This window comes from Macaca thibetana, chromosome 11 (genome assembly GCF_024542745.1).
Source record: "Macaca thibetana thibetana isolate TM-01 chromosome 11, ASM2454274v1, whole genome shotgun sequence".
Taxonomy (NCBI): Eukaryota; Metazoa; Chordata; class Mammalia; order Primates; family Cercopithecidae; genus Macaca; species Macaca thibetana.
Window position 1 is genome coordinate 96,512,518 of NC_065588.1, and position 25,843 is coordinate 96,538,360.

A 25,843-nucleotide genomic window follows, 5' to 3' on the forward strand; every position below is an offset into this window, starting at 1 on the left:
CATTGTCCTGCCTCAGCTGCCTCTCTGAGTAAGAAGATGGGAGCCCCCCTAAGGAAAAAAATTCCTTTGGTGAGAGTTAAGGAGGCCATCAGGCCTCCTCCAAACAAGCCAATTCTATGAGCCTGACTCTGAAAACAATAATCATCCAGAAATTTAAGGAGTCTGCTCTGGCCAAGGAGGGAAAGGGTCTGCATGTTTGCCTCCCCTTGATTAGACACGGGTCTTACTTTGCTACTGTAAGGGTACAGGGGTGACTGGGAATTGGTGGCTGGGACATGATGGGGACGGAGCCTCTGGCCCCATACTTCTCCAGGCTTTGCTGACAGTGGCCTGGGTTTTTTTTTGTTTTTTTTTAAAACATTTTTATCCTTTTTTATGCCCTTTTTCATACCTTTTTTTGAGATGGAGTTTCACTCTTGTTGACCAGGCTGGAGTGCAACGGCAAAATCTTGGCTCACTGCAACCTCCACCTCCCTGGTTCAAGCGATTCTCCTGCCTCAGCCTCCCCAGTAGCTGGGATTACAGGCATGCACCAACACGTCCGGCTAATTTTGTATTTTTAGTAGAGACAGGGTGTCTCCATGTTGGTCAGACTGGTCTCGAACTCCCCGACCTCAAGTGATCCGCCCATCTCAGCCTCCAAAAGTGCTGGGATTACAGGCATGAGCCACCGTGTCCGGCTTCATAACTTTTCATAACTTTCATAACTTTTATCCCATAACATTTTAAATCCCATAACTTCTTTAATCCCATACATGTTTTAAAAATCCCATACCTTTTTAAAATTTATTTTATTTAGTGGCCTTTTAGATTATGGTGATCTTCACCTCATCTCCACCCGTCTCTCCACATTAGACAGGGGTCTTATGCTTGCTACTGTAAGGGTAAAGGGTTGACTGGGAAGGGGTGGTAGGGACACAGTAGAGGCAGAGCCTCCAGCCCCACTTCTCCAGATTTTGCTGACAGTGGCCGGCTTTTAGATGATGGTGATCTTCACCTCATCGTTCTCGGCAGTCTGGTACAAAAAAGGAATGCAAGGGCTGCTGCCCAAGCTTGGGTGCTCCTGGAGGTTCTGCATCTCCATAAAGCAGCGGTATGATCTGCTGCGCAGGGGGGTTACCGCAGGGAGAACCCTTCCCTGCCTCTCCTTGCACAGGCTCCCCGCTGCTGGCAAGGCTCACCTCGCAAAGATCTTTGGAGAGAGGGAGGCAGGGCGCTGTGCGAGCCCTCCTGTGTGCCCACCCTGCCTGAGGGCTCTACTCACTACCCTGCTTGTCAGCAGCCCCAAGCTGCTGGGGGGCTGGGACCTCGGGAGTGGGCTCATCAGCAGGGTTCTGGGCAGCTGCCAGGGATCTTCCATGCTACTCGTTGCAGTCGCTCACAAGCCGCAAAAAGCTCCAGCAGCTTCACCTGGAGGGAGGGGTACTCAGCTGCTCTGCCTGTGCCTGAGCCCACCCCCACCCCCACCCCTGCAGAGATGTTCCACGCCCTACCTTCATCTCTTCCCTTGTCCTGGGCCAGCCTGCTGATGCACTCCTTCTCCTGGTGCTGCTCCTTCAGCACTGCCCTCTGGCTCTGGTACACTGCGATGTACTCTCCTACAGGAGGACAGGGCTCAGACGCTGGGGCCCCTCTGACCGATGTGCAGCTCTCCTTGCTGTGCCCTGGCTTCCCACTCCCCGATGATGTCTGTCTCTCCAGACAGCTAGATGAAGCGATGTTCCAGTTCCTCCACCATCTCCTTCAAGTCCACCTTCTCCTGCATGAGCTCCATAAAGCGGCTCTGGAGCCAAAATAATGGGATCACATTAAGGCAGCGACCTGCCTGCCCGCAACCCTTTTTGGCCCATGCCTGGACTCACTCACCTACAGCCTCTCCATGGCCGCCTGCAGGGCCCAGTGGGTCTCCCCACACATGGAATTGCCCCCAGTTCCTGGGGCTGGGGCTGCCACCTCAGGTTCCTTCTGGGCCGAGGCCAGCAGATGAGCCATGCGCTGGCAGTGCACTCCTTCAGCTGCCCACGTAGCCGTGCCTGCTCCTCCTGGGCACTAGCTACAGCTGAGTTGAAAAATGCCCCCTGCAGGCAAGAGGTACGCATTCTTATAGGGGGACACACAGGACAAACAGGGCAGGGAGGTGGAGAGCAGTCTTTGCCTTGGGGGGCCTCAGACGGCGCACCTGTTAGTCACAGGTGAAATGGTGTCCGACCACTGGCTCCCAGGGAAGGGGTGAGGGTCCAGAGAAATCAGAAGGCCAGGAACCCAAGAGCAGAAGGGGGTCTGGGAGGGACCACGGAGGGAGGCAGCAAAGGTGGGGCAGGGGGAGTCAGGCTCACCATGGCCTTCTGGCTCTCTAGGTCCTCCAGGATGCTCGGCATGGGCTGAGGCACCTCCACCTCCTCCTCACTGTCCAGTCCATCTCCTATTGGGGGTGGCCAGAGAGGTCCTCAGACAACCCAACAAGGGTAGAGTGGGCCCACCTCTGCCCCCACTCTCACTGTGTAACCCTGGGCCAGTCCCTCCCTAGCGGGGAATGAGCAGCTCTTTATTTTGAAATGGAGTCTCGTTCTGTTGTCCAGGCTGGAGTGCAGTGGCGCAATCTCCGTTCACTGCAACTTCCACCTCCTGGGTTCAAGCAATTCTCTGCCTCAGCCTCCCAAGTGGCTGGGATTACAGGCACCTGCCACCACACTCGGCTAATTTTTGTATTTTTAGTAGAGACGGGGTTTCACCATCTTGGCCAGGTTGGTCTTGATTTAACTCCTGACCTCGTGATCCACCCGCCTCAGCCTCCCAAAGTGCTGGGATTGCAGGCATGAGCCACCGTGCCCGGCCTCATTATTTTTTAAAGAGCCAAGATCTTGCCGTGTTGCCCAGGTGCAGTCCCACTACCAATAGGCACGGGAGTTCTGACCTGCTCCATTTCTGAGCTGGACCAGTTCACCATCCTTAGGCAACCTGGTGGTCCCCTGCTCCCAGGAGGTCACCATAGTGGTGCCTAACTTAGTGTGGACACCTGGTTGGCATAATGACCAGCTGTTCTAAAAGTCTGTTCAACTCCTCAATCCTATGCTGCTAACAGTTATCCCTTCCTCCTGGGGCTCTCTTTCTGTGAGCAGTCTCCGCTACCTTCCCCAGGTAGAGCCATGAGGCTCAACTGGGCCTGAGGCTGCTGATTCTGCTGGCTGAGAGCTTCCAGGCACTCCTAAGGGGCCAAGAAAGAGAGTGAGAAGGCACAGAGGTTGCCAGGTCGTTCCCCTCAGGGCCCTGCCCTGAGCAACTCCCTCACCTGGGTCTCCCGCAACTCTTGGCAGGCCATCTTGACCACTGCTTTGCTTTGAGCTTCCTGCTGCTGCAGCTGGTCCAAGAACTGGGTCTACAGCAGTAACTGGTTGTGCAGCCCCTCCTTCTCAGAGGTCAGCTGCTGATAGGTGGCCACATACTGCTGCAGGTGACTCAGGTACTGGTCTTGCTGCTGCTGCAGACCGAGCCTTCTGGCTCTTCAGCTCCATCTGCAGAAAGACCCTGGGCGTGAGGGCAGGTGGTGGCTGGCCCATAAATGGGGTAGCAAGGTCACTGTGTGGCTCTGTTGCTTTCCCAGGCCCCTGGCCCCTTGGTTCCAGGCCTAAGTGACTGCCTCCCTTTCCCAGAGTCCCATGCCTCCTTCCCCAGCTGCAGGGATCTGTCCTGCAGACCCCAGCTGCATGGCGGATGAATAACATACTCACACTGATATTCAGTGACAGCAGCTAAGGGGCCAGGCCATGCACAGAAAGAGTTGTGACAACTGCAGGCCTTGACTAGTTGGCCCTGACAGCATTTATTCAGCACAGGCTTAATGACAAAGGCTTTGAGTCAACACACCTGTGGGTAATTAACTTTGCCGACCCGCCCCCAAGTAGAGCGCAATCATGCACCTGCGGATAATCAAAGGTTGGTCTTAGAACCACATGAGTAAACAAGGTATTCAGATAAACTCCCCCACATTCCCATGTTATCTGCTCTATTGTTATCAACTCAAGGTAAAGGGGATTAGGGGTAAAAAGGATTTCAGAAAAATCCTTTACTGAAGCTGTGCAGACCTTCTGGCCTTCCAGGAAGGTTTGTGTCTATATCCTATAACTTCATCTTACAATTTTTCCAACCACACTGATTGATCCCCTATAGCTCCCCCTTTTCTGTTTTTTGCATTCAGTCTTGTTAGCTGGAGAGTACATGTGTGTGCAACAACTGGTCTGTCAGCAATGGTGGTCATTGCTCTTATTCTGGCTTTGCATCCTAAAATTAGTAAATAACATAAGACAAACATGAATATAATTAGCAACATTCTTTTCCACTCAAGGAGTGATGCCCAGGAGCGGTGGTCTATCCAGGAGAGACGATCTTGCACACCCTTCCATATAGCTGTTTGTTGGGTGTGTAGATAGATCTATAGTATGAAGGGATTCTAAAATTGTATTTTTAAGTTGCCTTATGTCTGCTGTTAAATTGTCATGAAAGGTTCCCCAGAGGTGTTGTTTCACCTCATCCCAACTATGTATTGATTGATTCCACGGTAGAGAAGTGACACAGATATGTTTATGCTCCCAGTCACAGTTTAACTGCTGTTGGAATGCCAGTGCATCTTGTCGCTCCCCCACATATTCCAAGGGCAGCCTCAAGGGCTTGCAGATGTGCAAGAATCTTTTGATCTATACCTTGCTGTAAGAGAAGTACATTAGAAACATTTCTGGCCAAATTATCTACAAAAGCAGCTGTTTTTCCTGATTCAGTAATAGATGCTACAGCCACACTAGCAGTTACTAGGATGACTATGACTGAGACTATAAAGGCTACACATGTGCCTATGAATCTTTTGGGTCTGATCTGGGACAGGGCACGTTCTAAGGTGGCAAGGGCAGAGGAACCTTGCCAATCGCATGTCAAATTGACTGGTGGGAATGCCTCAGATTGTCTCCTTAATACCATGACTCTAGTAATATTTAAATTATATATTGTAATTAGTAATACATGAGGCAAACCAAGTCTGTCCCTGCACCTGGGTCACAAACGTGGAGTTTCGGGGTATAACAGAAATATTAGTTCCTATAAAGAAAACATATGGATGGGTAGTGCAAATCAGGCACTGATCAGTGTGATTATGAATAAAGGTTATAGTATAGTTGTGACTGGAATTATGGTATGTCCCATGCCAGGTGTCAAAGGAGGTGCTAAGATGTCCCAGGCACCACAGAGTGTCTTGGGGTGGCATGGATTTTACTTGGGGTCGGAAATATCCACCCCCACATCGGCCCAAATCATAGGGGAATGGGATGTGGCTACAAAACTGTGATTGATGCCATGATGGATGAGGACATCAGTAAGGCTTCCCTGCAAATGGCTGTGGGACCTCCAGTCTAAGATGTTACAATTGCCTAACTGGAGGGTATAGGCTTGTTCCCCATGACAGACCTCCCAGCTAAAGTGGAATCCATTACTTTCCCAGCTTTGTTCTTTAGCACAGGAAGGAATGTTTGGGAAAGTGGCATTGATTGCATCGCCCGGTTTGAGGCTACCTGCAGCTAGGAATGTTAAGACATTTCCTTTGTCATGATGTAGCCATAAGTGTGTTTGGGCAGGTACGCAGTAAGGGTTAGACCCTTTATAACTTACACACAGTGGGAGGATAGTGGGATGATATGTAGTGATACCTGGCACCTTAGTCTAATGTGTGCCATTAATGATGGACCCCACTGGGGGTAAATCTATCCCTCCTAGCCAAGCAGTTACGTTATTAAAGGCTGAGAAGGAGGTGTCTGCCCAGGTGACAGGGTGAAAGAAAGGTGGATCTAAGATATGAGCCCAATAGAGTGTAGCAGGTATAGGTTGCAGACAAAGCAAGAGCATATGAAGGATCAATACCCTATATGAGTTGCAACGTACAACAGAGAGCATAGCAAGGAACAGATTATCTGAAGTGAATGGTGTCTGTGTCCAGAGCAGGATTCATTCCGCCTCCTGAGTTGCCTTCTTCAGCATCCCCCAGGTAATGTCCAGGGCTTGTGTCGTCCGAGGAAGCCGCATCATCCAGGGCAGCGAGTCCTGTAGGGTCACTTCCTTCATTTCTGGTACCAGGTTGGGTCCTAGCCACGTAATGGTATGGTTTGATGCATTGTGCTGGAATCCAAAGAGGACCTGAGGGGGTGTGAACACAAGCATACCCTCTTCCCCAAGTTAACAATTCACTTGGATTACACCATACATTACTGTTTACATCTTTCCATAAAACTGCAGTTTTATGTCTTGAGAGGTTTTAGCAAAGTGCTTTTCTACAGTGGATTGAAATTTATCATCTAAATTTAAAAAATTAAGGGTAAATAAGGCTTGTGCCAATAGCGTTGCAAGGTCCTTATCCATACTCCCCTGTTTTGTTTTTTGAGCATATTTTTAAGGGTAGAGTGGGCACGTTCTATTATGGCCTGTCCGTGGGGATTATATGGGATGCCTGTGGAATGTTGGATGTTCCACGTGTGACAAAATTGTTGAAATTGTGAGCTGGCGCAAGCTAGACCATTATTAGTTTTAATTTTTATGGGTTGCCCCATAAATGCAAAAGTTAAAAGAAGATGTTTAATGACATATCGAGTAGACTCTCCAGGAAGGGCGTGTACACTAATTAAATGAGAATTGGTATCAATGGAGACATGTACATATCTAAGTTTTCCAAATTCAGGGATGTGTGTAACATCTGTTTGCCATAACTGATAAAGTGCCAATCCTCTAGGGTTAACACTTGTTGAAGGAGGGGACATGCCTGTGAGCTGGCAATCTCAGCATTGCAGGATAATTTATTTAGCCAGCCTCTGGGTAAATTGAAATTGTTTAGACAAGTTTCTCTAGTTTTGCCAGAAAAATTGATGTGATTGGGTGGCTTGGTCAAGCAGTGATGTTACAACCTGAAGGTATGCTTGATCATTGCCATAAATCAATGGGCCAGGCAGTGAGCTGTGGCCCTGAATGCGTGTAATAAAAATAGGATGTGTACACTGATCTAGCAATTGCTGAAGTCAAAGAGCACACAGGGTGGACTCCAGAGTGGACTTAATTAGGGCTGTCTCAAGGTTCTGCAGTAAAAAAAACAGAGTAAGCAGAGTCATTAACAATATTGAGGGGCTGAGTGGAAAAAGTTTCCAAAGCCAATATCAAGACCCCAAACTCAGCTCTCTGAGTGCTAGTAAATCCAGATCGAGTGATGGAATTATGTGGTCTCTACCAGACTGCTGCTTTTCCATGTTTACTAGAACCATCAGTAAACAGTGTTAAAGCATTTATAGGGAAGTGAACTCTTTTTGTAGGGAAAATCATAGGAGTATGATAAACTGAAGGAGTTAGCAGGAATGACATGCTCTATTTGACCTGTGTAATCAGAGAGTGCTATTTGGAAGTCCATCGATAAGGGCAATACTGCTTTGAATTGCTTTTTATTTAAAGAAATCCTGATGATATCAGGATCACAACCTAGCAAGTGACTGCATCATCTGCAGCCTGAATATATGACTTTACTGATTAACTGGATATAGGGAGACAGTGTTTTTAGTCTCGGTATGTGAGCAAAAAAACCCACGCTAAAAAACATAGCTCTGGAGCCATTTGTCCTATTAACCCTGTAGGGGAGTGTTTACTGGGAAAAATAAACAATTGAACAGAATATTTTGGATCTATGAGATTTACTTGTCTTTGAGAAATAGCCTGTTCTATTTCTTCCATCTTTTTTTTTTTTTTTTTTTTTTTTTTTTGCTGCTGGGATTAAATATCTGAGAGAATCCAGGACTGTGTTGCCCTTTAAGATAGAAAACATGTTTTGCAGCTTATAAGTAGGAATGCCCAAGGTGGGGTGAAGCCAATTAAAATTGCCTAGTAATTTCTGATAATCATTTAAGGTGTGTAAGTTGCTAGTATTTAATCTTTTGAGGTTTTACTGACCAGGAAGTAAGTATGTACCCAAGATATTTCCAAGGAGAGGACATTTGTGCTTTTTCAGGTGCAATGATTAAACCACTCAGCTGTGCATTCTTTATGACAGAGGTATACAAACTTAAAAGCATTGGCTCCGTTGGGGCTGCTAGTAGAATATCATCCATAAAATGAATAACCTTGCAATCAGGAAATTCTTTTCTGCTGGGGAACAAAGCTTGATTTACATGATACTGACACATGGCAGCACTGTTTAGCATTCCTTGAGGAAGCACTTTCCAATGAAATCGGGAAAGCTGGCCTTTCATTATTGATAGCTGGTATTGTAAACACAAATTTTTCTCTGTCTTGCTTTTCCAGGGAAACAGTGTAAAAGCAACAGTGGCCATTATTAGAAAGAGGTGTTTTAAATTCTTAAATTGTACTTAAATCTTAGCAGAGAATTATAATCCGGGATGTCACTTGTATACAAGGAACACGTGAAATTTTGCCGTGGGCCACCTGCGGAGCTGGGCGTCTAGCAGGTGGGTCCCAGGGCGGCGGCCATGTTGCACTTGCACTGCCTTTTGTCTGTGCTGCTCCCTCAACCTGCTGCCGCTGGGCAGCTGCTGCCAGCCGAGTGGACCTTCGTGCACGCCTCCTGCCTCTCCCTAGCAGGCCAGCTCTGGTGTGCTGGGCCTGGCTCCTTGTCACTGCTACCTCTGTGCAGGCCGAGTTCCTGGAAGCACTCGCTGGCTCCAGGTGTACGAGCTTCCTTTGCTGACAAGCATTTCCTTCTGCCTACCACCAGCTTGGCCACACGGCTTCAACCTCTAATGCTTTTTCTTAACTTTTTATAAACGTTAAAAGAAATATACCCAATTGCCTTGTCAACCTTGCATTACCAGGCAGGCTAAGAGCTCCCCTTTTAATGCCTCTTGCCTAAGAAAGGGTCCCATAGCTGTAGCGTAGCTCTTGTCTTTTTTCCTATTTATTGCAGGAGGGGGCTCAGGCAAAACCTCCATTTCCTCTTTGTTATTTTGGTCTGCTGATATCAGGGCTGAGCGAAAAGGAGGTGGTAAGGCAGGTGACGGTTCCTCCTCCTTCCCCTTTTTAGGTTCTTCTGTGTATAACAGAGCCAGGGTCACCCTAAGGCCCATAGCATTAAAGATAATACTGGGACCTGTTGCCCTTGCGCATGATGTTGATTAAGATCTCTCCCCACTTGTTCCCAGAGCTCTACGTCTAGCGTTCCTTTTTCTGGGAACCATGAGTTTTGTGAGACAACAGTTTGCATTAGGTCCCTTAATTGAGCCTGTGAAACCAAGGCTCCACTAGCTTTAAGCAGCTGTTTCAATACTTTTATATACTGTTTCTGTTAAGCTGATAACTGTTGTCCCATGATGAAATCCTAGCCTGAACAATCCCCCCAAACTTGGAAATTCCGAGTGGGCATCAATGACTTACTAACTTACTGTTTGCACAGTTCTTTTCATCTTCGTTGAGGGGTCTGTTGTGATCCTTCACAGTGTGCCTCCCGCAGGGCACCACTTGCAAGGGTCTATCCTGCAGACCCCAGCTGCATGGCGGATGAATAACATACTCAGACACCGATATTCAGTGACAGAGCAGCTAAGGGGCCAGGCCACACACAAAAAGAGTTGTGTGCCTTGACTAGCTGGCCCTGAGGGCATTTATTCAGCACAGACTTAATGACAAAGGCTTTGAGTCAACACACCTGTGAGTAATTAACTTTGCCGACCACCGAGTAGAGAGCAATCATGCACTCGCGGATAATCAAAGGTTGGTCTTAGGACCACATGAGTAAACAAGCTATTCAGATAAACTCCCCCACATTCCCATGTTATTTGCTCTACTGCTATCAACTCAAGGTAAAGGGGATTAGGCTGCTTTCAGCCAAATCCTTTACTGAAGCTGTGCAGACCTTCTGGCCTTCCAAGAAGGTTTGTGTCTATATCCTATAACTTCATCTTACAATTTTTCCAACCACACTGACTGATCCCCTACACCCAGACTTAAATCTCACACCCTTCCTCCCACCATTTAAACTAGGCCACAGACTGATGGAAAAGCAGAGGGAGCCAACCTCCATCTGCTAACTGTGCCACATGCCTAATGCTTTCCACGTATTATCTCATTTAATCCTCAGCACCTCTGCGAGGAAGGTGCTAACTTCCCTTTTAAGGTAAAGAAACTGAGACTTAGAGATGCAAAATAGTTGAATGGTGATGAGGGGAGCCAAGGCCAGAATCCAGTTTGACTCTGAGGAGCCTCTTATACCACCATCTCTTTCCCTATGTTTGGGGGGCTCCATGACTCTAGCCGGGATGATGATGTTCAGACCTGGGAGGAGCCCACCACTAAAAGTCAGAGGGCAGGAAGCAAGAAACAGTCACAGGACTGCCCTGGAGGGTGCTGGGGTCACCTGTCCCCCAGGCTGGAGCTGCCTCTGGCCTCACACCTCCCCTCCCCAGAGGCTGGTGCCCGCCTTCCAGCTCTTCTTGGATGGGGCAGTGTTACCGTCTCCTTTAGCTTGCCCAGCTTCTTTCCCAGCTCCCTCTTTACGTGCTATTCCAACTGCATTGCACTGGTGATCTCCATGTTCTCGTTAGTCTGGACAGAGAGAAGCAATCGGCAGCCATCCACTGCAGCTGGAGACCCTAGAACTTGGTGTCTGCCTCCCATGGCACCAGGAAGGGTGGAGGCAGGTTAGAAAAATCATTCCCTCTTCCCCACAGCCATCAGAGCAGGGCTCTGGTTCACAGGTACCTTCAGAAGTACCATCTCACATTAGGGGTACACTGCCTCATTTTATGGGCGGGAAAACAAAGGTCGGGAGGGCTAGGGAGGAGGGCAGGCTCTCCTGATGGGGTCACGCACCAGCTTTATGAATCCATTCTGCAGCTCAGACAGCTGCTCCTTGAGCTCGTGGTTCTGGGTGAGCACGCGGCTGATGGTGGTGCAGTCATTCTGCATGGTCTCCAAGATTTGTCTGTGCGACTCTGCCTGCTCCCCCAAGAGCTTGGCCACCTGCTGCAGCTCCAGCAGCCTCTCCTCCCACTCCTGGTTCGGGTGACTGAAGCCCTCAGTGTCTTGCTCCTGGGCTTGGAGCTGCCAGGCTCTCCAGTTCCTTCTGCAGGTGGCCAGCCTCTGCTTGTAGCTGCTGCTCCAACCTGGAGGGCCCTGCTTGGAGTTCCAGGGGCACGGCTCAGGTAAGAAAGGAAGCGACAGTAAGGGCCTCTGGATTCTCAAAAAAAAAAAAAACCCTCCTCTTGGTCCACAGCTCCTCTCAGGCTCCCCAAACTTGGCCTCCCTGCTAATGATTCCTTGCACCCGGATATTAGCCAGTCTTCCCGCCACTTTCTGATAGAGACAACTGTGGATGGCTGACAATGGGCACACTTCCCTCTTTGCTGATGGGAACACTGAGGCTCATGGAGATTACGAGACTTGCCAACTCCTGGCACAGACCTCTTTCCTTCTGCCCCAAAGCCCTCCATCCACCCACCTCCCTGGGGCATTCTAAGCCACCCCCACAGCGCTCTGATACCAGTCCTGCTCCCAGGTCACCACAGTCCCAGCTTACCCATTTGGTTACTCAGTTCAGCCAAGCTCATTTCCAGTTCTTATACCCAACTCATGCTATGCTCCTTCTCCTCTCTCAATGTGCGCACCTGCCCAAAATACAGCAGGAAAGGGCCCTGAAGAGAGGGGCTGGTGGCTGGATGGGCTACCATCTCCATCTCTGACCCTGCCTCCACATAGCCTAGACCCATGATCACCTCTGGCTATAGTCTTCCCATTTTACAGATGCCTAGAAAGATCAAGTGATCTATATAAGGTGGGGGGCTGAAGGGTCAGGTCTCACCTGCTCTGACATCTACTGCATCCTCTGCTGCCACATGGCACTCCCTCCTTTCAGATTTTCAGCATACGTCTCTCTCTCCATTTGTAGTTGTCCAACTGACTCCATTACCTTCAAGAATGGGGACAGAAGTTACGAAGGGCTGTCACTGGTCCTCACCTGCTCCTGGCCACCTGGGGTCATCTTCCTTCCATATCCCTCCCCTGCAAAGCCTCACCTGCCCCAGGTGTGCTTCCAGCTATGCCCGCTCCTCCATGGCCTGCAGTAACTGCTGTTTAGTATCAGGGCCTTCACGGTGCCTTGAAAACCAGATAGTGAAGAGTGAGAAGTTTAAATTCCGGGAGCCTGGGCCGTTCCAACAGTGCCCCTTAAAAGGGCTAGGGCTAGGCTCAGTGTACAACTCAGTCAATACAACTCTGCTGTCAAGTTTCTTTGTTTTAGAAATAAAAAATTAAAGAATTTTAAAAAGATCTCAGGCTGGGCATGGTGGCTCATGTTTGAATCCCAACACTTTGGGAGACTGAGGGAGGCGGATCACTTGAGCTCAGGAGTTCAAAACCAGCCTGGGCAACATGGCAAAGCCCCATCTCTACAAATACAAAAATTAGCCAGGTGTGGTGGTGTGCACCTATAGTCCCAGCTACTTGAGAAGCTGAGGCAGGAGGATCGCTTGAGCCTGGGAGGTAGAGGCTGCAGTGAGCCAAGATCACACCACTGCACTCCAGCCTGGGTGATAGAGAGAGACCCCATCTCAAACAAACAAACAAACAAACAAAAAACAAAAAACAAAAAACCTCTACTCTCTATTATTACCCATGGAATAGTGGAAGTGTTGGCGTGAACCTCAGATGGAAATAAACAGACTCATTAGCTAGCCATATAAATGTAATTTATCAAATAATGGTTTTCATCTATGATGTGTTAAAAAAATTTTTTTTAAGCCCTAACCCTGAGATTCTGATTCCCCAGGTCTATGGTAGGGCCCCAATTTGTAGATTTTTTAGCACTCTCTAGAGGATTCTATGGCAGCATCAGAACAAGGACCGAAATTTTCCAACTCTTGGCATGATCCCTAGACCATGGCCCCAGCTGGATGGGGCTCCAACCACCTCCGCGGCTGCAGTCCTTAGCTTGTTGAAGCAGTTCAGTCATTTGTAATTTCTTTTGCAGCTCTTCTAAGTTAAGCAGTATGCCAGCCTTCTCAGTCACTAGGACTCAAAGCTTCTCTTCCAATTCTGATTTCTCCTGCTTCAGTCCTCATTGATTCGGTTATGGCCAGAGGCAGTAGAGAAAGGAATGAACTAAGAACAGAAAGGACTGCTTTGGTGATCAACCCTCCACCCTTGCCTCACAACCACAGAACCGTAGCACTGGAAGGAACCCCAGGAATCCAAAGTTACAGATGGCAGGCCTGAGAGAAGGTGTGAGTTGTTCGAGGCTACACCATGAGTCACCAGCACTACAGCTTAACTGTGCACATGTACAAACCTGTATGACCACCTCACCATGCTTACCTGTACCCCCTCAACCTCCCAGCACATCACCCATGCTAAGGGCCCCCAGACCTCCCATCCCACCTTCCCCCATGCTACCTGTTCTTGTGTAACTCCAGCCTGAGGGTGTTTCTCTCTTTGGTTAACTCCTTGTTGTACTGAAAATACAGGCCAAGGTTAAGTCAGGATATAGCAGGCAGAGGAGCAGCTGGCCGACCAGTACCAACAGCTCAGTAACTATTCCACAGTAACACTTCCTCACTCTGAATCACACCTGACATTTTTTCAAGGCATTTCTAAGTCCATGATCTCATTTGCTTTTTGTTTGTTTGTTTGTTTGTTTTTTGTTTTGTTTTTGAGACGGAGTCTAGCTCTGTTGCCTAGGCTGAAATGCAGTGGCATTATCTCGGCTCACTGCAACCTCGGCTTCCCAGGTTCAAGCAATTCTCCTGCCTCAGCCTCCTGAGTAGCTGGAATTTACAGGTGCCGACCACCACACCCAGCTAATTTTTGTATTTTTAGTAGAGACAGGGTTTCACTGTGCTGGCCAGGCTGGTCTCAAACTCCTGACCTCATGATCCGCCAGCCTAGGCCTCCCAAAGTGCTGGGATTACAAGCATGAGTCTGAGCGCCTGGTCAGTCTCATTTGTTTTTAAAAGAACTTAGTAAGGGTGAAGGGACAGGGAAAGAGATTGAATTTATAGCTGGCTAACAGAGGCCCAGAGGGATAAAACAATATTGTTATTATTTTACCGTTATTACTACCACTGTTTGAACCCTTATTGAGTGCTTCACTAGCCACCATGCTAACAATCCCATTTAATCCTCACAACCACCATATGAGACAACTACTATTATTACCTCTATTGTGTCGATAAAAAACATGGGGTATTAGAGATTAAGTGCTTGCCTAAGATCACTCAGAGCTGGGATTTGAACCCTCAGGTGTATCTGATTCTCTAGGCCCATTTGTTCACTGGGGGTGGGGGCACAGATAGGAAGGGTGAAATCAATCTCTTGTTCACTTTTTGAAAGGATGATCCATTCACATAGTCCAAAGCTCAGAAGGTACAGAAGGGAAATATCTCCCAGCCACCCTGTTCCTCTCTCCTGAGTTTTTTGTGTTTTATTTTATTTATTTATTATTTTACTTTAAGTTCTGGGACACATGTGCTGAATGTGCAGGTTTGTTACATAGGTATACGTGTGCCATGGTGGTTTGCTGCACCTATCAACCCGTCATCTAGATTTTATGCCCCACATGCATTAGGTGTTTGTCCTAATGCTCTCCTTCCCCTTTCCCCCAACCCCTTCCTGAGTTGATGAATCCTTGTAGACACATTTTATGTATATGATCATAGTATGTATGTAGACACCCACACACACACACACACACACACATTCCCTCTCTCTACACAAATGGTAACATACTGAAGATACTCTTCTGTACCTTCACAGTACAAGTACCATATCCCCCACCTAGCACTTGGCAAAGGCCAAAGCCAGTTAAGGGTAGGGCTAGGACTTGGCCTCCGAACTCTGCATCCAGTGCTCGCTCTCCATAGGACCCCTAACTCACCCACAGCAGCTGACTCAGCCCCAGGCTACCTCTAACAACCACACACACAAGCAGTGAGAAATAGTCCATGCTGCTTTCTGGGCAGGACATTCCATCCTGCAGAAGGGACCTTTAGGCTCACTCCGCCATCTGGGAAGCCAGGCTGCCAGGGGATGGGGCAGGTGGTTGGACTCACCCTGTCTGCTTTCTTCTGCTGTATGGAGACAGCAAAGAGCCTGCTCCAACTCTCCCACACACTGCCAGGAATACTACAGGCAGCTGGCCAGATCTTTGGACTCTCCTGGAATGAGAGAGGTTCAGATGGGGCCCAAAGGACTCCCCCAATGGCCTGTCAAAGTGCCAAGTTGAAGGATGATGGGGTGCCCAGATTCCCACCTTCTTTCTGCCTGGCAGCATGCTGAGTGTGAGCCAGGGCTGTCTGTAACTCGGTTTTCTCTGATACAAGGATTTCTACATTCTGAATGTGAACCTTTGGTAGAAAAGCCAAAAGCTGAAAGAGAAGGAAAGAAACATTCTCCAGAGGACAGGAGGGAACTTCACACTCTCTACTCACCTGTAACTGCTCCCTTAGAGCTCCCTGCTTTTGGTGGCACTCTTTCTCTTCCTATAGGAAAAGGAATACAGAGCTCTTACTAGGGGGAAGCAGAGATGGTACAGCAAGGGACATGCCCCCAGAATGGCACCAATGCCCCAGGACAGTTCCACCCATGGGACCAAGTTATCAGGGACCTTATGGGGATGGGGTGGAATCTGGGGGGTGAGCCTTCCCCAGGCTGGGAGTGGGTGAGACGAGACTAAAGCCTCTACATCTGAGTGCCCCCCAAATCCAGCAGTCATGTTGTGAGCAAACAGTTACTTCTTCCAACTGATCCACCATTTCTTGGTTCTGTTGTTTCTGTGGAGACAGTTAAAGGATGGTGACTAAGGATGGCCCCCTCGACTCTATTCCCCAGACCAGGAAGGGGTAGGCAGCAGCCAGGAATAGATTTTAAAGGCAAAGTTCTCAGACTTAATGGAAACATGAACTGGTAAACTCTCCTCAAGCTCCCAAGGAAAGAGGATTTGGATCTTTGTTGGTTTTGGCCCACAGTCATAGAACTGAAAGTCTGAATCCGAATTCTCTCAAAGGGATAGTAACATAAACCTGTAGAGATGAAGTTTGAGAAAAGCTCCCCCTTCTGCCAGCTTGTGATGTAGAAAGGTATATTCATTCAACAAACATTTACTGAGCACATATGGGCCAGGTATGGTTCTCTTTTTTTTTTTTTTTTTGAGACGGAGTCTCGCTCTGTCGCCCAGGCTGGAGTGTAGTGGCCGGATCTCAGCTCACTGCAAGCTCCGCCTCCCGGGTTTACGCCACTCTCCTGCCTCAGCCTCCTGAGTAGCTGAGACTACAGGCGCCTGCCACCTTGCCCGGCTAGTTTTTTGTATTTTTTTTTTTTTAGTAGAAATGGGGTTTCACCATGTTAGCCAGGATGGTCTTGATCTCCTGACCTCGTGATCCGCCCGTCTCGGCCTCCCAAAGTGCTGGGATTACAGGCTTGAGCCACCGCACCTGGCCTCAGGTATGGTTCTTAATACAGGGATATAAGACAGAAAAAGACAAACAGGAGTAATAGCAGAGATATAACGCAGAAAAAGACAAACAGGAGCCCTTGGCCCTGAGGTTTTCATTCTAGTGGGCCTTTTTTTTTTTTGCGGGGGGATGGAGTCTTGCTCTGTTGCCCAGCCTTGAATGCAGTGGCACCATCTCGACTCACTGCAACCTCTGCCTCCCAAGTTCAAGCGATTCTCCTGCCTCAGCTTCTTGAGTTGAATAGCTGGGACTACAGGCGTGTGCCACCATGCCTGGCTAATTTTTGTATTTTTAGTAGAGATGGGGTTCCACTATGTTGGTCAGGCTGGTCTCGAACTCCTGACCTCCTGATCCACCCACCTCGGTCTCCCAAAGTGCTGGGATTACAGGCAGGAGCCACCATGCCCAGCTCTAGTGAGCCTTTAAACCTTGGACTCTCAGAGCTAACAGAGCCCTTTGATATTCTCTAACTCTACCTCCTCAGGAAATGCAAGCCCAAGGAGGAGAGGTGGCTTGTCCAGAATCAAAGAGCAAATTAGGGACTCAGTCAGGATAAAAATATAGGGCTTCTGACAACTAGTCAGGCTAGCACTTTCCCAAGAGGCAACAACCCCAGGCACTCAAAGTACCCTAGGTTGAGATGATACGAGGAAGATTCAAGCTGTCAAATTCAGTTTCCCAAGATCTGTTCCACAGAAGATAAGCAGATCTTACTTTAGAAACCACTGATTGAAGGGCATTCTGGTCCCGGAACCACAGAGAATTTGAATATGAGGTGGAAAACTCAGAAAAAAATGTTAAACTCTCTGGAGAGTAGAAGCCTGGGAGAAAATCAAACCAAACCCATTCTCCTATTGCCACCCAGAGACACTGTCAACATTTTGAGCTCATGGGGAAAGTGTGGGCTTTTCACATTGTCAATGTCTCTGCTAATGGAGTAAGGCAGCCTGAAACCTCTCACTCCTAGGTCCCATAGTCCTCATTCCCCTTCCAGCTGGAAACCTGTGCTGTGACCAGAGGAACCAGAAGCAGGGTGAGAACACTTAGTGGACTGGGTCCTAAGATCAAAGATCAGTTTCGTGGCAGTAATGACAGTTCCTAGGGGAACTGTGATGTCACTATATTCCACTCCTCCCTGGGGTGGGGGTGCCTATCAGCATGACGCCTGAGTCACCACTTTGAGATGTGGGAAGGAGGTGCAGGGCCAGGACCCAGGTCCTTGGAGATGTCAGCCCAAAGACCCAAGGGAGGTCACACTTGGGGCAGCAGAAGGTAAAGACTGAGTATGGAGCAGGGAGCCCCAGGAGTCACCCACCCAAAGTCACCCTGGGGCAACTGGTGAGGGCAGAGGCTGGGCTGCTGAGGGGGAGGGGCTGGCTATAAGATTTTGGTTGGGGGAGCCCAGAGGCATTGGGTGGGGCCCAGCCTGGTGTGCCTCAGGAGTGGCACAGACTCTGGCAGCAGTCCTACCATCGGAGGGGGACTGGGCCTGGGTCAGGGGGCCATAACCTGGTGCATTTTACCTTTTTCTTGGCCGTGGACAATTTTCTCTGTCAGGTTTCTTCCGATATCACTGGGCAGGGAGAGGCGGGGATGGGGCCACATCAGTGTGATCCCAGTGACAACTGCTAAACACTACTAGTAGCCTACCACACAGCTGTGTGACTGAGCCAGAGGAGGTGTAACCAGGGTCGCACTAGAATGCATAATAGGGGTGTGGCCTTAATGCTCGAAGCCCCTTGGTCTATGAGAAAGATGAAAGGGAAAGGAGCCATGGCCAGGCAGCAGCATGTCCAGAGGGACCTGTGGCCTCACAAGGAAAGCTGCTCATGTAACCACTGTTCTCCGCTCACTCTGGGAGAGGGGCAGGGCCAGTTTTCATTTTGAAAACTTTAAAACTTTAAAAAATAAACTTTAAAAATAATATGTCTGTGTATTTTATATATGTGCGTGTCTATATGTGTGTGTATCTATATGTTCTTCCAGAGCTGTCTTCGTTATCCAACTTCTATGCCAGGCCTACGATTTTGGCCTTTTTCATCTTCAAATGGAATAGAAGAATTACCAGTATTCCATCAATTGAGGTACAAATCCTGTAAAAATGGAAAAATCCATAGCACACTTGATGATTAATGAAGCAGACTACATTATCCAACATTCCAATGAAAAAAATAATCATAATGATTTCTCTTTTTTGGAAAAAGTTTCTCTTATTCTCCTACATTACTGTTAAGATTTTTTTTAAACAAGAAACATGTCTAATATCTTTAAAAACACAAAGCTTTTGGGCCGGGCATGGTGGCTCATGCCTGTAATCCCAGTACTTTGGGACACTGAGACAGGTGGATCACCTGAGGTCAGGAGTTTGAGATCAGACTGGCTGACATGATGAAACCCCGTCTCTACTAAAAATACAAAAACTAGCCAGGCGTGGTGCTGGGCACCTGTAATTCCAGCTACACAGGAGGCTGAGGCAGGAGAATCGCTTGAACCCAGGAGGCAGAGGTTGCAGTGAACCGAGATCACGCCACTGCACTTCAGCCTGGGTGACAGAGCAAGACTCCATCTCACAAGAATAAATAAATAAATAAATAAATAAATAAATAAATAAATAAATAAATAAATGAAAACACAAAGCTTTCAATTTAATAAGCACTCAAAGCTCTTTACCAGTCTAAAGCAAATACAGGGCCCTTCTAAAGTAAGGCTAAATGCTAAGTGATGGGGGAGAGAAAAAGGACATAAATAACTCCTACTCTCATGGGGTTAATCACTAAATCCTATTTTTCTAGAATCACCTGGAATCTCTAAACCTTGCAAACGAATCTGAATTTCTCACTAAAAAATACTTGGCTACGACTTACAATCATGAAAACCAAGAACTGTGTTATGTCATTGTGTATTGCTTATTATCCAAATTCCACACTAGACTGGGATCAATGGTTGAATCTCTCATGATTTGCTCCATAACCTGTGTGCTGCTTATCCCAGACCAAACTAAGCTTTTTTCTAGAGTTCTACAATTTATAATTAGTATACAAGAGTGGTTCTCAAAAATGTAGTCTCTGGACCAGTAGCACCTAAGAACTTTTTACAAATTCTAATTATCAGACCCCACCCTAGACCTGATGAATCAGAAACTCTGGAGTAGGGACCAGCAATCTGTGCTTCAATAAACCCTCCAGGTGCTCAAGAACATCTGGCATACAGCAGGTAGAAAAATATGTTTCCTTCTGTAAGTCCAAAGCCAGGGATGCTATATGTTCTGTCTTGATATGAAACAATGACATGCAATTAAAAGGAATAAATCTCCTTCCTACTTCCACCCTCCATCCAATGTGTTTTATTTATTTTATTTATTTATTTTTTTGAGATGGAGTCTTGCTCTGTCGCCCAGGCTGGAGTGCAGTGGCCGGATCTCAGCTCACTGCAAGCTCCGCCTCCCGGGTTCATGCCATTCTCCTGCCTCAGCCTCCTGAGTAGCTGGGACTACAGGCGCCTGCCACCTCACCCGGCTAGTTTTTTGTATTTTTTAGTAGAGACGGGGTTTCACCGTGTTAGCCAGGATGGTCTCGATCTCCTGACCTCGTGATCTTCCCGTCTCGGCCTCCCAAAGTGCTGGGATTACAGGCTTGAGCCACCGAGCCTGGCCCAGTGTGTTTTATTTTTATAAGTTAAATTAGAAAACAAGTGGCAATCAGAGATTTAGTCTAAAAAGTGTATTTACAGGTAACAGTTCTCATCCAGCCTGATCTCACACAATACCATTTACATCCTCTTACATCTAAAGTTTCAGAAAAGGATCTTCACAATGTAAGTCTCAGGCACACTAGGAGTTCTATAATAAAAGATCACGTAGATCTGAATGTCCAAACTTATTAGAGAAAAAAAATGGAATCATTGGTTATATTTTCAAATTGCATTCAATACGAAATTAAAGTTTTGAAAAATTTTCACCTTCATAATTCTAAGTTAATAGAATTAAACCAGAATACTCCATTCTTTCAAAGCCTCTAGCCAGGCAAAATTTTACTCTATTACTTCTTGCTTTCAATGGATACAAAAGGGAGTCCTGGTAGGCACATTTTGTATACCTGCAAAGATGCAGAACAGTTCCATCTGTTCAATATTAAAACACAAGTCCTGTAAACCTCAGATGGTAAGTGTAATACTTCAGCACTAGGACCAAAGCCTCAAATGTGAAAAGATACCAAGAATACCACTAGCAAACAAAAGTAAACTCTCAACCAGAAACAGTAGTTCACACCTGTAATCCTAGCACTTTGGCAAGCCAAGGTGGGAGGGTTACTTGAACTCAGGAGTTCAAGACCAGCCTGGGCAGCACAGCGAATTCGTATCTCTACAGAAAATTTTAAAAATCAGCAGGACTACAGGTACACCTGTAGTCCTAGCTACTTGGGAGGCTGAGGCAGGAAAATCACTTGAGTCCCAGAGTTTGAGGCTGCAGTAGCTATGATCATGCCACTACACTCCAGTTTGGGTGACAGAGCAAGACCTAGATAATTACATTCTGTCCTGCTCCTGTTTACACTAAAATCACTAAGTTCAAATGCTTTCATTCAGCAGGATAAAAATTAAGTAAAATGTTACTTTGGAGTTTGGCTAGCAAAAAACAAAGAAAGAAAAAATAAAGCAAAATGACAAATTACTTACTGGGAGAAAGTTTTTGAAACTTCGATGACAGATAAAAGGTTTGTATCCTTAGCTTATAAAGAAATCTTTAAATTACTCAGAAAAAGACAAATGATTTAAAAAAGATAAAATATTTTATAATTTTATAAAATTACTCAGAAAAAACCAAATGATTTCTAACATAAAGTGGGCAATGGAGAAACAGGCACTTACTACAAAAATAAAAACGGCCAGTAAGCACATAAAAAAGATTCAAAAGCACTAAAACCAAAGAAATGTAATGAAAACAATATTTTCTGCTTAAAGACCAGCAAAGATGCCAAATGGAAGGAGGAAACTGGAGCTCTGTTGCTGTTGGTGGGAGTATAAACTGAACCAATTTTCCTGCAGGATAATTTGAAAATTTCTACTAAAATCCCTAAAACTGTTTTATATTATTTTCCTCCAGAAATTCTACTTCTATGAAATCAGTCTAGAAATGCTTTCCCGAGTCCATTAAAATGTATATATAAAGCTCATTTTAAAGCACTTATGAATTTCAGTTGGCATAAAGTTGAAACAATGACTTTTAGTTTTAAGTTGGTAACAAAAATAAATTCTCTATATATCACTTACTCCTTTCAGCAAAACAACCCAATACATACCTCTGTAGAAAATGTTTCTTCTGGATTTACCCAAATAACATGATAAATTCTCATTATTTTATTGCTTTTTAAAAATTATTTATTTGCTTATTTATTTAGAGACAAAGTCTCACTCTGTCGCCCAGGCCGGAATGCAGTGGCGCAATCTTGGCTCAATGAAACCTCCGCCTCCGGGGTTCAAGCAATTCTCCTACCTCAGCCACCTGAGTAGATGGGATTACAGGTGCGTGCCACCATGCCTGGCTAATTTTTTTCTACTTTTAGTAAAGACGGGGTCTCACTGTGTTAGTGAGGATGGTCTTGATCTCCTGACCTCGTGATCCACCCACCTCAGCCTCCCAAAGTGTTGGGATTACAGGCATGAGCCACCGCGCCCGGCCTATTGTTATTTTTTTTAAAAAGACTAAAACATATTATATTATATTACAGACACCGGTCACTCAGTATGTCAAAAGGCTTAAGATTGAACTAGATCATCTGCTGAACTTTAAACTTAGTACTTACCTCTATTTGTAGATGAAGTTTGAAGCAACTGTTTGGCTTTGAGGGAAGTATGAGGCAAATTTTTCAGCCTTTGTGAAACTGTTGAAAAATAAGGAATTGTAATATTTGCCTGTAAGTACAACATAAAGGCTATGGCTTCTGATACAAACTTGAAAATTTATCAGAGTGGAAACCATAAGGTGCAAATATGTTAGAATCCTAGAAGCAAGAGACCCTATTCTCCACAAAAAGGGAAAAAAAAAGTCAAAAAGAAACAAAAAAGTGATGCTTAGTGCATTAAGGTGGAAAGAAAAGGGGATGGAACATAAGCTTTTAAAAATAGTTTCTTATAGATGAGAAAATCTCCAATGTGTCATTGGTCAAAATAGCAAAGAGAAAACAAACCACCAGCAAACATGCTATAGATGCAAAGAAAACAAAGATAAAAGTATAGAATAAACTATACAGCACACAGTATAGAATAAAGTAAGTGCAGCACTTGTCCAATGCATAAAAGCAGATTTTGGCAAAGCAGTTATTGTTAGATGAATTACCCTAATATGAAACCATAATCTCCAAACTATTCGAAAAGGAGAAGAAAACTCAGAACCAAGCAGGCCCTCAGAAAGTTACAATCTAGTGGCTTCACTATGTTCGGTATCTTGTAGCGTACAACTAATTTTTTATCTAGGCTGTGCACATATGTATGTAGGTGGAGGGTTGTACGTAATGTTGGTGTGGGTTGAGGGGTTTGGAGGAGTCAGACCATCTGCCTTTTAAAGTTTTCAATGAAGAAAGCTAAGCTTTCTTCCAAACTCCCAATGTATTAACTGCACTGAAACTCAAAATTAGCAGGTAAGCAGCAGCCCAGGGCCATCCAGAGATAAAGCAGTTCCAATTTCTCCAATATACAGTTACTATGGCTCTGACGGACTGATGAGTCTCACACCTACCAGTGTAGTCATCTATTTAAGTGGCTCTAAAATATTTTAGTTACTGTACTGATTCGAAAGTCAGACTTCATATACCTCTAGGATTTATGTGCAAAAAAAGAGCTCTCATTGCTATAAATCTAGCCAAACTGCATAAACATTATTGGGGTGATAAAGGGATACCTGACATTATCAGAAAGAATTACGATTTCTCAGCCAGGTGTGGTGGCTCACGACTATAATCCCAGCACTTACAGGCCTTTGGGAGGCCAAGGCAGGGGGATTCGTTTGAGCCCAGGAGTTAGAGACTATCCTGGGCAACAAAGGGAGACTCTGTCTCCACAAAAAAATAAAAATTAAAATTAAAAAATAAGCCAGGTATGGTGGTGTGCCTGTGGTCCCCCATCTACTCAGGAGGCTGAGGTGGGAAAAGTGCTTGAGCCCAGGAGGCTGTAGTGAGCCATGATTGCATCACTGCACTCCATCCAGCACGGTCAACAGAACAAGGCTCTGTCTTTTAAAAAAAAAAAAGAAATTCTGTCCCCTGTACTGCTTAACTCTATCAAAACTTGAAAACTATTCTTTTCTCACAGATAATAAACTTTTTAAAAAAGTAACAAATGTGTTTGATTACAAATTTTATAGCACTCTAAACATTACTGTAGCTAAATAACATTAGATACCAACTTAACTTAAATATTGCCAGGCAGACAAGCAAAAATTTATCCATATCTAAAAACTCAATTTTATAATGGGTTATCTTATTTCTGTTGCACAAAAATACAGGTTACTATCGGTATTTTTTTTTTTTTTTTTTTGAGACAGAATCTCACTTTGTTGTCCAGGCTGGAGTGCAGTGGCATAATCTCAGCTCACTGCAACCTCTACCTCCTGAGTTCAAGCAATTCTCCTGCCTCAGCCTCCTGAGTAGCTGGGACTACAGGCACATGCCACCACACCTGGCTAATTTTTGTAGTTTTAGTAGAGACGGGGTTTCACCATATTGGCCAGGCTGGCCTCGAACACCTGACCTCTTGATCTGCCTGCCTTGGTCCCCTAAAGTGCTGGGATTACAGGTGTGAGCCAAGCATCTGGCCTTAGAGTATTTTTCATCTACATATTTATTCATATATATGTTTCCAACCATTTATATTTTTATTCATTCACTCACTCACTCATTCCTGTTTTTTGTTTTTTCATTCACTCAAATAGTTTAGTATCTGCTTTACCCAGGTACTGTTTTAGGTATAATGTATTCAGTAGGCAACTAGGTGGATACAGTTCCTACTCTCATGAAACTAATATTCTAGGAAAGGGGAGAAAGACAATGAGGCAGTGAAATAGAGGGCCTGCCAGATAGTGATAGTTGCTAAGGAGAAAATTAAGTAGAAAAGAGGGACAAGAAGTAGGAGATTTAAGTTGCAATTATAACTAGGGCAATCAGAAAAGATTTCCCTAAGATGACACTTGCACAAATATCTGAAGGAAGATAGGAAATCAGTTATGCACATATGTGGAGAAAGCATTCCAGATGGAAGGAACACCCATTGTAAAGGTTACTGAGATAGGAGCATGCCTTGTAGGTTTGAAGAACAGAACCTAGGTCGGTTGTTGGAGTGGAATAAATGAGGGCAAAAGGTAACCAACTGAACATACAGTGACAGTTCACAATATCTGTTAACCATTAAAACAATTTTTAATAAAGATTCAATATCAAATACTATCTATAATAAATGCTTCTGGAAAGATCCTATTTGAATTCATAGCTACGGTGACTGCAATGGACCCAACCCTATTTATCCCTCAAGTTTTATGTGCGTCATAATAATAATAGCATCTACAGACAAGCAAAAACTGCATTGGGAATCTGAAGAATAAGATTACACACCGAACCAGGTCATAAACTGTAAATTTGCCTGATACAGAAAGAATGAAATAAATGATTTTCCCAAAATGCCACAGTCATATAATATTACGCAAATAACAAAAATCCAGTGTTATTCTGAATTATCAATCTTAATTTTACGAGTTTTCTAAAGACAATTTTTTTTTTTTGAGATAGAGTCTCGCTCTGTTGCCCAGGCTGGAGTGCAGTGGCGCAGTCTCAGCTCACTGCAACCTCTGCCTCCTGGGTTGAAGCAATTCTCCTGCCTGGCTAAGTTTTGTATTTTTAGTAGAGACAGGGTCTCACCATGTTGGCCAGGCTGGCCTCGAACTCATGACCTCGTGATCCACCCACCTTGGCCTCCCAAAGTGCTGGTATTATAGGCATGAGCCACTGCACCTGGCTTTGATCATTTATATTAACTAAAAAGTTTTAAAAAAATCAATATGTCCATAAAGAGGATCATGACTTCTAAGTGTTCTATTTCCCAAAAAATTTTGAGCCATTGGACTAGACAGCCATTTATTTCTTGTAACATTTATTAAATAATTTGCCAAGCCTTTATGTTTTAAGTCCCACAAAGAAAATGCAAGCCCCAATTAGGCCTTCTGCTTCCAGAAATACCTGCTAATAAAGTGTCTCCCACATCACTGGTGGTTAACAGATGGCAGTAGAGAGAATGACAGACAACAGGAAGTGCATAGATACCTTTGTTTCCTTCAGGGGTCGGCTTCTTCTTTTCTTCCTGTACTATGGACTCCTCTAGGTCCTTAGGGGTTG

The 25,843-nt window shown here is 45.7% G+C and overlaps 1 long non-coding RNA gene and 2 pseudogenes across 1 annotated transcript; 1 reads left to right on the plus strand and 2 right to left on the minus strand.

Annotated features, from left to right (window-relative positions):
* Window positions 1–1,497: 1,497 nt before the first annotated feature.
* Window positions 1,498–11,570, minus strand: LOC126931656 (golgin subfamily A member 2-like; annotated as a pseudogene).
* Window positions 11,571–11,937: 367 nt separating this feature from the next.
* LOC126931657 (uncharacterized) lies at window positions 11,938–15,023 on the plus strand (annotated as a pseudogene).
* A 714-nt stretch (window positions 15,024–15,737) lies between these two features.
* LOC126931696 (uncharacterized) lies at window positions 15,738–25,842 on the minus strand. The gene is made up of 5 exons (XR_007717901.1): window positions 25,772–25,842; window positions 25,370–25,485; window positions 22,268–22,345; window positions 17,990–18,559; window positions 15,738–15,785 (listed from the first exon to the last, which is right to left on the minus strand). It is a non-coding gene; the product is annotated as an uncharacterized LOC126931696 (long non-coding RNA).
* Between the last annotated feature and the right edge of the window lies 1 nt (window position 25,843).